We start from the raw sequence: 14,482 nt of genomic DNA on the forward strand, positions 1-14,482 counted from the left end.
CACTGAGAAACCTTATCTGTGAAGGCTATCTGTTGTAGAAGATGAGAGTAAAGACTGATATGATAGAACAGAGTATTTCCTGTCATAAACTGCTTTTGGTGCAAATTAACCTAAAATGTACCTATTCCAAGCTTAACAGTCACATGGAAGATTTGGAATTCTTCCCACAACTAGCAAAAGACAAACTTACCCACATTTTACACTTATCATTAACATTCTTATCTGTTCTCTGCAAGGTCATTTCTTTACTAGCTATAAGCCACAGTACCCAATGGGATAAGCCTGCCAAGAAAATACAACACAGCTCTAAGAGCAGAAAAGCACGCTGCCAGCTTTGGAAGCTAATTAGAACAACTAAGTTTCGAAGAACTACCAAAATGGGTCCACTAATTTAATAATAACTAGCCAGTCTTTAGCTTACACCAGAACACAAGTATCTCCCTACACACTTTCCAGACTAATAACTAGAATGGGTTCAGGGTAAGAGTAAGCTATTTCATCTATATCAGCATTCCTTTACTGATGATCTTGATAAGCACATGAAATGCAACCAAACTATATCAGCTTGAAAAAGTACATGTACATGGTCACAACTGCAGTAAGTTTTCTGTAGAGTGTGGCAAACGTGTGGCTGACAACCCACCCTACTTGTTTAGTGTCATTGTTATCTTACATGAAGCTACAGAACTAGTCCTTCAAGTTTTGGTGTAACTTTTTTTTTTTTTTTTAATCAAAATGCTGTAATGCAGTTAAATATTTTAAGATAACAGTGACACTAAACAAGCACAGTATTCACTCAGCTGCTTTAAAAAGACAGTGAATTCTGATCAACTAAACCATGACCACACAATAATTCTTAGCAGAATCAAAAATCACAACTCTTAAGTTCTCATTCTAGCACAAGCTACAGACTGTTTAATTTGCTATTTGAAAACATACTTGTAAACATACTTGTAAAACTAGGGCTGTGCTCAGAGTCACAAGGTCTTTAGCTTCCTCTTTTCCTTTAGTTTTACTGTGGTGAACCCAACCTCGACATGGGCCACTGTTAAGATGATCTCAGTAAAACTTTGTTATTAGAGGTATTTGATGCATGTGGTTCACGTGCACATTCACGTGCCTTCTTTCAGCCAAAATTCTCATTTTACTACAGATTTGTACTCACTTACGCCTCTGTTCAGAGTATTCTGTACCAGCTGACTTAAAATGAGTTTTGAGTAGTACTGTTCAACAGAGTACCAGAGAGGCCCCATGCTTTGCTGTAGTTATATTTCTTCTATCATAAAGCCCTCCTCTGAAGAGGATTGGAAAAAAAAATGTTTCTATGAGCTGGTTTAGTGCAATCAAGTAAAAGATTTTTACTATCACTTTATAATTAAATTTATTTGTAAATTGATGTTTTTCTGAATTGACCTATTGGTTGAGCTTAGTCTTCAAGTGCATGTTGAAAGAAAATTTGTTTTGATATCCTTAATTTCATCTCTCTAGGTTTGCACAAGAGAAAGCTCAGAAATTAAGCTATTACAATAAATCATAACACATAAAAGCATAAAAGCATTTATATACTCTCTCCCCAGTTTATGGGGAACTATTTTCTAACACTTAAATCCAGACTGCTTTCAAGCAAATTTTAGGAAAGCAAAGAAGAAGGTAGATTTAAGGTTCACTGAATAGGATGATTGTTCCAGATCTCTCAATCTAAGTTATCTAAGAATCTACCTCAGAAATCTTGGTTGTGCTTTTAGCTAAGAAAAAGTTACAAGATAAAATCTCAGAGTTTACCAAGGCAGATGCATAAATCATGGCTCTTTCACCTGTTAATCCCTGAAGGAAAACAGAAAACCTATGTGAGGAACCTATGCACATCAAGAGATGGATTAACACTACCTCACAAATTAACAACAACAGGAACCGCCGAAGCCACAGGATTACTCAGTTCTTGTTCACTGCATCAAGAATTTAAGCCAAAGACATCAATTTAGCCTTCATACAGAGTATTCCATTATCCAGTCTAGATTGTTGGTAGGAAAAGCTTAAGCAGCAGCACAACTACTGCTCTAGCTGTTACTGTGATACTGACATTTTGCCGAGTTTTCTTTTATGAATGATTCTTCAAGATATTTTGAAATACCAAATAGCAGGTGGGGAGAAAAAAGAAAAAAGAAAAAACACACACAAGGGGCTCTCCTGTGAAACTAGACAAACTTGTAAAAGACTAACTCAAGCAATTAAAACCTAGATTCACATTCTTAATCTCAAACAGGATAAGGATTATTGACCAAAAAATTGCATTCCCAATTACATTCTGTTCAAAGCTGCAGGACAAGAAAAACCATTTTAGATAGCCTTCTTTTAGGATTTCCTTGAAGCTTATGATTAAAGTTTGTTAACAGAGCACCTGCAATCAAAATCCTTAATTAATAAAACCTTATTCCTCACTTGTTTTAAATTGTGTGTTACATAGAATGCTTAAGCCACAGTTTACAGCAAGCCTTGCACAAAGAATTTGAAATCACAGGAATTACTACTTCCAAACTCCTTCCGTATCTTCCCATACTTTTACAATAAAAAACACACCAAAAAAAAAAAAAAAGTCAACCTTGCTGAACATCTGAGCTCCTCTTGACTGAAATAGCTTCAGATTGTTTAAGACAGATGTACAGGAAAAAAGCACAGTACCTTATCTAATAGGTAAATGATAATGTTTAGCACTAGTTTATTAACTTGACTTCTGCAATAAAATTCTCTAGTGCCCTTGACCATGCTTCACCAAATTCTGCCTTCTCCTACTGCTGTTGTAGTAAAAAGCACTCATAGCTCATCAACAGTAAGTATGCTTACTGACTGTAGAACAGTGGTAAGAAGAAAGTTATGATTTCAGAATTCTCATTAAAATTAAATTCTTTATTACAGTTATGGAAGACTCTTCTATAATTTCTTAATGTCAAGGTGAGCCACTTCAAAACTAGCCATACAAAACTGCAGTCAAGTAGTATATCATTTTAACATAGTGCAATTTAATAGTTTTTCAATGCAAATCAGTGAAAAGTTTCCCTCATGTTCCTACAAAAATTTTTTAAAAGAATTCTCCTTCTGAAATCTAAAATAACTCATTATTCATCTGCAAACTGTCAGTTTCTATTTAAAGCCTAATCACAATATTCCATAAGTTTACCTTTGCTTTTTCCAGACATGTGGAAACAAGGCTTTCGATTTTCTGACAGGGTTTTTTTCCCTACAACTTCTTCATTTTTAAGAATAAGTTAATCATATGTATTTATGGCAAATTCTACTTATAAATTGCTGACCTGTCCTACAACCAGCATAGGTAACAGCCAACACCAATCAAAAAGGATGTATGAAGCCTCTCTCTCCTTCTCAGAATTGTTTATATTTGGCAGGAAGGCAGAAAAACAGAGTAGAGGAGCCGAGGAGTATAGGGATCCTAGGAAGTTCTACAAGTTGTTGAAAATAACGGTATCTCCACTCATTTATGCAGTGTGGACACCAGGTCACAGATTGCAGGAGGGGGTGGGGGAACAGAAATTCTAGCCTGCTAGAAGATGGATGTTACAGGTATTAAAATGCCTAAATGCTCCACTTCTGTTTTAATTACCTTTAAAACAGTTATTAAAATAGCAAAAGCTTTCATGTTGCTCATTTCCTAAAACTCTAAAGTAGGTTACATGAAATTACAAGTTTCTATTTCCATGGGATTCAAGCAAACTGCTCGTCACACAGGCACACAGTGTAACTCTGCAATTAGCCACACTTTAGTTTGAAGCTTCGTGCCAGAAAAATCCTCCTGCAGAAGCGCACGGCTCCGGCTCCACAAGGACTCCGAGCCTCTTCCCAGAGTCAGGGGCTGCTGCACGCACCACCAGCTATCGGGGCTCAAGCTACCGTTCTCCTCACGCAGGGACCCACTGAACACACACTCCTGTCTGAAGAAACGGACGATTTTAGTCCTCTTCGCCGCGCGTTTTTTCTGGCGGGGAGAGAAGCTCGTGCCCCTTCGCCGCCGCACTGCTCTCCGCCCGCGCCACAACTCCAGCGGGGCTCCGAGAAACGGGGACTGCGCGGCGGGAGGCCTGCGCGGGCAGCGGCCCGCAGAGGAGAGGGGGCGCCGCGGCTCTCCTCGCGGGAGGCCCCGCGGGCCCCGGCGCCTCCGGCCTCACCCGCGCGACAGCGCAGCCCGCCACTGCCCACGCAGCCGCCCGCGCCACCACCGGGGGTTTTTCCCTTTTCCCTTGTTTTTTAAGCACCACTCCCGGCAATCAGCCCCTCAGCGCGGCCTCGCCGCCCCCCCCGCCGCCGCACCTCACGGCTCCCGCCCTCCGCGGCCTCCGCCCCCCCGGCCGCGAGGGGATGGAGCGGCTCGGCCCGCGGCGGCGGCGCCGCCCTCCCCCTCCAGGCGCCCCGGCTTCCCGGCCGAGCGCGAGCACCTGCTGCGGGCGGCGGACCCCGCCGCGCCTGGCTGCCGCGCTCCCCCCGCACGGACGGGCACCTCCACACCGGCCGGCCGCCCACGCCTTCCCCCGCCGCTGCGAGCGGCCTGGGCAGCAGGCCTAAAAGAGCCGCTCCCGTTGGCTGCTGCGCGCGCGCTACCCGCCCGCCTATTGGCTGCGCCCCGCGCCGCTCTGACGGACGGGGGCGCCGGGGGTTGGCGGCTTCCAGGAGCCCCACCCAGTGCCGCGGCTCGGCGGGAGGGGCGCGCGCCTGCGAGGACCCCCCCTCCCCCCCCCAGCGCCCCAACGGCCGCGCCCGCCAACGGCCGTGCCCGCGCGGCGCGCCCCGCCAACGGCCGCCGCCGTGCCCCCCGCCCGCATGGCGCCGCGGGGCAGCCTCGCCGCTCGCCCTTCCAGCTGCGGAGGCGACGCGGTAGACGCGGAACTGCCTCTGTCACGGCCTCCATCATCACGGCTTTGTGAAACGGCCCCGACGGCTGTCCCGAGGCCGCCGCCACGCCACAACCTGCGCATCCGCCGTCGCACGGATCGGCCGCAGGAGCTGCTCCATCCCAGCGCTGCGCCACGGCCTGTCATCCCCCGCGGGCATCACCCGAGGAACCGACCGTGCCTGCTCGAGCCTCTGCCACGCTTCGCATCGCACATGAACAAAACACGGGCCACCGTACTGTCATATGTACATGCACGGATATCGTTTCCGTATGGCTCGTTACAGAGATACCCAGCAACTCATGGCACACCACACATTCATTTCTGTGACATTTCTAGGGGTTCAGTACATTGAGATTTTCAGACAAACTTGGTTGAAATCAGCCAAGAGGTTCAAAAATTACTGCAGCGATAGAAAGCAACTATGATTTCTATAAAGCGAACCAAGCAATTGTTGATGGAGTTAGAGATTGCATTGGGCAGAGGTAAACTATTTCCACCAAGCTGGCGTTTACACAGTAGCAACACTTGAGAAACTTTTAGCAGCTTGCACCTACAAGCCAAATGGCTGGGGACCCTATGCGGTGTTACATGTGCAATGACAGTAATATCAGCGTACTATTAATACAAAGATGATACCTATGGTACAAATACCATTGCATTACAGCTGTTTTACCATTTGTTTGTTACCAGATACCACTAGGCTAGAAAGCAACATGCCGTTATGCTGTGCGCTGTTGTCATATGCCATTTATTTCTCAACTAAATATTGTACACATAGACCTGCATCAGACTAAAATATCAAGCATTCAAAAGTTGGGAAGCCTCCTATATAGACTCACCCAAGCAATCTTAGTTTGGATTAGGGTGCATATAAATTATTACATGAGAACAGCTGTCAACACAGACATTGATTATGCAATTGCATATTACTTTTTCAGAATGACTCCTGCCTCATCCAGTCCATGAGAATCAGAGCTGTGCTCACAGCTATTCAGCTGTGAGCTGCTATTCAGTAATTATTTTCTCCTCGTTGTGATATGTGTATTTCATGACTTACTCCCTATTAGTTAAACCTTACTCTAAACAGGAAATTATTGATTTCTTCACAGAGTATTTAGAATCACATAATTCTAAACTCTTTATCATAACTGTTAGTGGACAGTTTTTCAGACAATCACATTATTCCTTAGAAAATACTCACTCACTGAAGCTGAATTTTTATCTGATCATCTGCCATATCTGAAAACTAAGTACATCAGGCAGTGCAAAGATTTGAGTTTAAAACACCCACATCCCTGCTAATCTCACTACTTGCTGTTGGTTATTATGGCATTACTGTTTTTCTTTTCTGTTCTAGTGAAATGCTGACATATGGTAGCCTTTTTCATTATAGGGATGAAGCTCTTTCATTTCAGATTCCCCAACATGGAACAGCTCATTGCAACGCAGAGATGCAGTTGCAGAGTAAGTTCGGTACACATGAACTCTTCAGAAAATTTATTTAAAAAAATCTCTATTGGGCATATGCAAATTAAAGTTTCTCAAATGATTACAGTAGTTAAATTTGGGTGAATTTGCAAGAAGTCACTTTGCAAAATGTGAGTTTTGGTGACACAGAATGGAAGTAATGAGGAAGATGTTAATAATATTTTAATATAGGCACAACAGTTTATTTTGTCCAGCCTCATTTTTTTTGAAAACAGTTAAAAAATGGTGGAGCTTAAATTCTGGTCTGATGATACTGATAATGCAGTATCATTTGATGATTTTTGTAGCTCATTGTTGACCTGTATAATGCAGTGACAATGTATCAGCTGATGCACTCAAATAATATAAATTATTCCTCATAATAGTGATAATTAAGCGCTTTTAGTATCATAATTTTAAATTAAATTTTCTGGCAGAACTAGGCAAAGAACAGAAAAATACATGTAAAAGTTATCAAGCAAGCAACAGGACAAGTTGATTTAGTGGCACCACTGCACAGCACAGTACAGCACTCTATCACAAAGCTATTTCTGATGCCATTAGATCATAATATAAGAATATTCAGAGCACAATGTTGTCAGTTTGTGTTCATCGTCGCTGCAGTATACAGTTCTATTTAGTGAACTCAAAATACCAGCATGTTAAAACATAATATCATCTGGTTGAGTCAGTCTTTTACTGAATTAGGGCAAAATGTCTTGACAGAACAGAGCACCACAATGACAGAGCATGAGTTCACAATGCTGTAATAATTTTCATAATCTCAGAACCTCAGAAATTGTGGGGATACCATTAAACCTAATAATCTGATTTTCTTTTTCCCAGATTACTCTTTTGAAGTCACATTTAATTTATCCCTCCTACATTATTTACGGAGAGGAAAACATCATAGTGACACATTATTGTGATGCATTTGCATTTTAATGCAGTACTGTATGGTTGCTTCTCAAAGAATGTAACAAACTGGTTGTATGAGGTAGCAATGTGAATTTTTCATCACAGGAAAAAACTGAGAAGACATTAACACAAACATGCTCTAGTCTGGGAATGTTAGAATAAATTATAAAGAAGCCACAGACTTGGATTAGCTAATATAAAAGAGGCATTTGAAACTCTCTTACCCAATGCAAAGAGGTAGTGTGACACAGGGTTATATAAATCTATAGCTAAATAATTAAAAATGCCTGCAAGGCCAAATCTTGGTTTGCTTGGAGTGTGAAACAAACACCTACATACAGTCAGAAAAAAAAAGAGAGAGAGACCCAGTTCATGTCTTTAAATTGGTTCACATTTCTAAGCAGTACTTGCAAGTTGTTTCTTTCACAAGAATTTTCCAGAGACTGACTTCATTGTGTCTCTCTAACTCTAGGCAAGGCCAACAGTTAAAAGAACTTTGTACCTTTTATTGACCAAATGATAGAAATTTTTAATTTTATACCGTGCAGCTTAAATTCCCCAGAATCCCTGCTTTGGAAACTGAAAAAGTTGCCACCTGCAGCAATGCTGGAAGACAGGTGCCAGACCAAAAACATGAAGTATCACTAGAAATGACAGCCCACTGCAGGAACACATTATACATATAGAAACTTTTGTTTCTCTATGCAAAACTTCACCACTATATACCACAGGCACAGAACTATTTTTATGCAAACAATAGTCATGTATCTTTACTTCAATAGGCCATGGGCATATTATCAAGGGATTTTTTTTTCATAAACTAAGGCACATATTTGCCACAAGTTAGTTATTTGTGAGGACTACATGGATGCACACTTCTATTTCTTAATAAATGTAACTCATTTCAGTAAAGGATTAGTCAACACAAATAATTTTTTATTTTCCATGCTGTCAGAAGTATGCACACAGGCATTTTCGGGCATTTTCTGTTTAGCTGTGGACATGCAAATTTGTTACGCTCTAGCAACTTTCACTTGTGAAACTGTTAGGATCCTCGTTGCAGCACTGTTAGGATATCTTGTTGTAGTTACAGTCCTGGTCATGGAAGGTGTTTATAACAGGTGCATGTATGATGTTACGAGCATTAATGGCTCTTATCTTTGAGCTATAAGACATTCTACTCAGTCACATAGGCTGGAATTCGCAAATGTACTTCTGAATTTGATGTGATATGGAAGATACAATTCTACAGAAACTCAAAACTGGGGCTTTGTATGAATGGTAATTAATGTAGTTAAAACTATTTGTCTTCTAATTTGAGATACTATGGTTCAAAGATAAGGGCCTGATCAAAATTAATTAAACCAGTTTAGGAAACATCCAGGAACTTATTTTCAGCTGTCTATTAAAACTAGTTAGAAAATTAAAGATATCTTTGGATTCAAACTGGACCAAACCCCTCAAGAGAGGAAACCATTACAATTTTACTTTCCAAAGAAATAATAGAGTTTTTGTTCAAATGCTGTTATTGTCTTCTACTCATGAACTAACTGACTGAGCATAGCTATTTAGAGTTCTGTGTGTCTGTAAAATTTAATCCTGATTATATTTAACACATACTAGGTATAGGTGTACAAACTGTATGGGTAGGTATGGAATTACAACTTCAAATATATCGTTAGCAATTGAATGCACTGTGCTACCTTCTGAATGTTTTCCATGCTACCTTACACTAAATTCGTTGTTTTTCAGTGACAGCCATTAGGATTCCAACATAATACATAGATTATTAATCACAGAATCAAGAATGGATGAGGTTGGAAGGCACCTCTGGAGACCATCCAGTCCAACCCCCCTGCTCAAAGGGTGGCTAACTGGGCAGGTTGCTCAGGGCTAGTATGCAAACTTTGTTGTTTATTACTTGTATTCCAAGTGGCCTAGTCTGTTAAAAACACACAAAAGAAATATGGTCCTAAAATCTAAGAAACAGTAGAGACAAAATCAGGCAGAAAAGAAGCAATGAAGCAGCAAGACATTATTTTTAGCAGGGTAGGAAGTGGTTTAGTACACTACTAACTAATGTACTGTAACCCTCATCTTAACATTTTCAGCTTTTGTATAGGGCTTTAACTAGTGCAAATACTCACCAGCTAGAACCCAGCTAGTAGCTACCTTTTCCTAGCTCTCTTATCCACACAGGAACACAGGAACCAAGCCTAGATGAATCATCTAGCTGACCTTTTGCAGAAAACCACATCATACACTGTAATCTCTCCCATAAATGTATCTAATTTTCTTACTTGCATTACTCCTGTTACAAGACTACCTCAGAATTTCCTTACTTTGATGGTTAGGAACCGCATTCTAACTTCCGAACAAAATCTATTCATGAATACTTTATACACCTTGTATCTTCCAATGTTCACCCATTTGTTTTACCTTAAATATCTCTTCTTACTACTTCATATTCATTCTCTATCACATTCATAAAGAATAATTATGTGATTCCACACATTTTATTACTGTATCTTCACTTTTCATATTGAAGCCATTAATGAAGATATCACATATTTTGTTCTCAAAATGGACCCAAGAAGAACCCCACTAGTAACTTGTCACATTTGAGCACTTGCTTACGCTGGCACTTCTTTCCAAGGGGATGTCAATATATATTTTATAACTGTCAGATATGATTTCTTTGTTTTAGACTGGCCTGAAATGGCACTTATCCTTTGCTTTCAGTGTGTTCAAAATGCAAAAAAAGCATTCACTGAAAGACTAAAACCACTAGGATCATAAAAACACTGGCTTTTCTCAGGTTGGCCTTTAACTGGGCATTAGTCTGTCTTTTAGACCTTAAACTGCTCAGCTTCCAGCTATGGCTGATTCTTATCTTTTGCTGCCTGACTACACACAAGCATCAGTTCTTTTGCATTCTCACTGCTGCACTTAAAAGCAGCAGAAATACCCCTTGTGAGATGCAAAGTATGAAACTAACTTTCATTGGAAATCATCTTGGAAAATCTCCTGAGTTTGAAAAAACAGATTAAAACTAATCCCCCAAGACATCTTTACCTGTTCTGTGGACAGTGCTGAGCCCTGTCAGTTTGATATTGATATTTCTGTTGGATATTTTTTCTCTTCTTCTTAATTGTGGCATATTAATGGATTTAATTGTGTTTTAGTACATTTAGTATACTGATAAACCTAAGGGTGGTAGGAACAGTTACTAGGAATGGCTGATATCTGTGAGGAGTGCTGTGGGATATACTGATCCTTCGAGAGGACAGAGGCTTACTTTCAGCCATACGAGGCTTAGGTCATCACACCATTTGAGAAAGGTGGCTATATGGATCATATGACTAAAATAAAACAGTTCAGTAAAGAATAGATTTTCTACAGGATAGACTTGTTCCAAGGTTCCAGATATTAAAGATGTGGAAGTTATTGCTCAATTAGGAACAGCAAGTCGGCTAAAAAAAGTTATAGGAAAAGCAGCCCAGTTACGAACATGGGATTAAAGGGAGCCTAATGGGTTGATGGTTCTGGTGCCTTACCATCACAGGCCTTTTCATCCAAAAAATTCCATTCCCACAGTAATACATTTGTAGAGAACAGTCATATCCCATTGCAGCTTTCATTTTGCTGTGCTGAACTAGCCATGTTCTATAAATGTTTCCTTGTACAAAGAATCGTATTCTTCTCAGTCACTCAAGGAGCCCTTCTCTCTGGAAAACACAATATTCTACATGAAGTTTCGATGAGATCTTGCACAACAGAAATATTTTCATACCTCTGCTGAAAATAGATCTCTTGATGGCAGCTTAGTCTTATTTTTCTCATAACAACATCATGTCAGCAATTCCTAAAAAGTGCGACTTTGATCAGTATATTCTGGTTTTCTCTGTCATTTAAAACTGTTGAGGTTCTAGCACATAGCACTGTTATTTGTTCCCAGTCGTAAAACTGTACATTTCTATACAAATGAAACTTCTTCTCATTTCTATTACTCTAGCCATAGGCTCTTCCAGTGTTAATTCTAATTGGCAGTCATTAAATATTTGCATTGATGATGTTTCTTCATCAGTGAATTTCATTAGCATGTGTCTATGTTTCAACATTACTTGTGGCCATTTTCTTTTGTGCCAGCTCATTACATGCTTCACTTACCCTCTTTGTCTTAGTTTTTCCATATCAAAATGTTGAAATCTGCTTACTTCATTTGCTTTGTAATTACATAACATACCCTGACACTTGCTACCTTTGAATTCATGTTCTGTTCTCCCTTCACGAAAGCAAGAAGAGTAACTTTTTCATCTGTATAATCATAAGAATTATACAAATTTTGTCTTATTAGTCATGACTACTTTATAATTTTATCTGTTGTTCTATTAAGCGGTTTAGCAATACCTTTTATTATAAGCAGAATGTCCTCCCTAAATTGTATTGTTTCTAAAACCATTTCTTTTTAGCTTAGCAACTGTCTCCGATTTCATAAATTCAAATAACTCCTGTATTTCCCATGTCTACCCTGTTCAAAGTAAGCCATTTCATGTTTTCAGACTCGAAATAAACCACTATCTCTTCCTCAGTCATACGATTGTATGACTGGTTCAGAAGGTATAAACCAAACAGCTTGTTGGTTTTATGGGATCTTTTATCCTTTTTTTTTAATAATATTGTATTACATTCATCGCAGTTGGCATGACAGAAGCAGATTGAAGCTACTGGTGCTCAGGCCCCTCTTCATCAGAAGAATATGCAACAGTGAATAAGCAAGCTTGTCAGATACACTGCACAGGGCCTGTGGTCCCTGTCCCACAGTACCCAGGTTCTCAAGAAGTTTTCTGTAGGATTGTGCAATTAAAATCCATGTTTTTAAAATATATATTATTTTTTGGCACTATGCACACAGCATTACAATATTTATCAACAAATAAAGTAAGCAGGTAATAGTTTTGAAATAATTATTTGCCTGGTGCTTTACTAGTACTAACAGTTCTTATGCCATTTTGCCTCCGGTGGAACACTTGAATACAAGACAGCTTGAAGATTCTGCCTAATTATGTAAGAAACTAACTTATTGGCCAAAAATTACTTCTACATTGAACTCTTAGGAAAGTTAATCATCAAAGCTATTTTGGAGGCTGTCTCCAAAATGCTTTGGATACTGAGGCTGAAACTTCTGTTACACAAACACTGTGAATGACTGTGACCTGCTCTGCATTCTGTGATGTCTTTGAATCCTTTTCTGGGAGGTGTGATTACAGTTTCACTGCTGAAAGTGTCACCAAGAGATACACACCTCATTAAGCAATTCCAGGTGGATTTCAAGCTTATCATGTACTTAATTACATCCAGGGAGCAAGTATAACTACCTTCATCTTTAGGCAGGAGATGAACATGATCACGGAAAATAGCACGATCAGTTTACGGCACTGATGGATGCCTGGTCAGCCCACAGCAAAAAGTTGCCCCATTCTTGGGCTTTCATCTTCATCTTCAGAGATGTTTAAGATATTTAATAAACTCTTGTCCAGTAACCTGGCCTGGTGAACTCTCAGCTGCCCAACTGACTTGAAAAAGTTGTTCCAAATATTCCTACTACTTCAGCTGAGACTATGGGGTTCTGTCTTTGCAGATCTTCGCCAGAGCCTAGCAGTGCTCCTCAGACCAAAACAAGTCTTTGGCTTGACAGAACAGGATAAGCACACAGGCTGGTGTCAGTAGGATTTATACTAGGAGATTCATTTTGCAAAATGGGTGGCTGAACACCATTATTGTGACATGACACTGTCTTTTCAGAAAGCAGAGGAGGAGAAAGGTGTACAGAAAAGCCACCAGGCATGGAGATTAAGAACCATACCACTGCCTATGGAAGATTTCCTTTATTTTCAATGTGAATCCTTGAATGGGATGAGGAAAAATACAAGCTTTATCTCACATCTACACTGCCAGTATACATGTGCTGCAGCAATGACTCTTAGCAAAGATTCTTTATTCCTCATCAAAGTTTTCAGGCTGGCATAACACGTAGAGCACCAGATAAACCAAAAGATCAGCCTCAGACTCACAGCAAGTTACAGGCTCAACAGACAAATAAGAACAAGATTCCTGCTAAAGATTACGGGTTGTCACACACCTTGAAGCATGGACAAATGCAAATCACACCTTAGGAAACTATGTCATGAGGAAACAAATGTTACATTGAAAAGTAACTGCTATTGCTATTGTGAAATGGTTACTCTACCAGCATTCCTGGCCAGAGCCCGGAAGCTATTCTTAAATGATATTGCAGCAACTACAGCAGCAGGAAGAAGAAAAAGATCAGTGTGGGACATGCCCATCTTCTGGCTTTTAGGCATAGCCTCAGTAGCCATTCTGAGGTTCTCAGCTTTCTTTCCACATCTCTAAGAGCAGCTATAGACTCTCCTGTGAATCACTGAGTGTTATGACCTTGAAAGTGATTAGAAATTATTAGAAAAACAGTGGTAGCAATGGGAGAGATCACCTTCAGAAACTGAAGAACTTCCTGCAATGTTTGTTTATTTGTATAGAGCCACAAGTTATCAATAGCAAAAAAAGATAGAGAGGGCCCATGAACACTGAGTGTAAGATTAATATTTGCAATTAACTCATCTGTGACACTATTCTTTTGTCTGAGTTTTACTTAACACTAGCAGTTCTACAGACCATATGTAGTCCCTACTATATACGGTTTAAGATGCTACTGTAATTCTAATACAATATTTGACTGTGATTTGCAGCCATCACCACAATACCATATGCAGTGTCCAGATTATTTTTTTATGACATGTAAGCAGCACTGGAAGATAGGAGTTGCACATCAAGGAGAGCATCACTCTGCCTTTTTTTCTTATACTCTCTTTTCTTAAGTGTCTGCTACTGGCCATATTGAAGATAATATTGAGAAAAGACAATATTGGCTCAGTTTGGCAGTTCTTGTCTTCTTTAACATTCACTGAGAAAATTCACAAATGTTGAGCAATGTAAGCTAACTTTACGATGCACGGTTGCAAGATGCCCCTGACGGCTGAGATGGCCCTGTTACAATTGTTTTCCCATCAAATTACGAATTATATGAATTCTAACACCAGAAAGTCCTTTGCTCAGATATATTACAATCAGTTGAATCACACACTTGAGAGCTGCTTAATCTTCACCTCAACATTAGC

The 14,482-nt window shown here is 40.0% G+C and overlaps 1 protein-coding gene across 5 annotated transcripts in view; it reads right to left on the reverse strand.

The window, feature by feature from the left end:
• Positions 1–14,482, reverse strand: part of FAR1 (fatty acyl-CoA reductase 1) — an 85,997-nt gene that overhangs the window by 35,199 nt on the left and 36,316 nt on the right. For 2 of the 5 annotated variants that reach the window (XM_064512972.1, XM_064512969.1), the window contains exon 1: positions 4,446–4,622. The exons of 1 other annotated variant lie outside the window; for it this stretch is intronic. The gene's annotated coding sequence lies outside the window, so the exon portion shown is untranslated. Of the gene's footprint in view, positions 1–4,445; positions 4,624–14,482 lie in introns of those variants that run through there. 2 more of the 5 variants (XM_064512970.1, XM_064512971.1) reach the window with 2 other exon arrangements.

This window comes from Dromaius novaehollandiae, chromosome 5, assembly GCF_036370855.1.
Source record: "Dromaius novaehollandiae isolate bDroNov1 chromosome 5, bDroNov1.hap1, whole genome shotgun sequence".
Taxonomy (NCBI): domain Eukaryota; kingdom Metazoa; phylum Chordata; class Aves; order Casuariiformes; family Dromaiidae; genus Dromaius; species Dromaius novaehollandiae.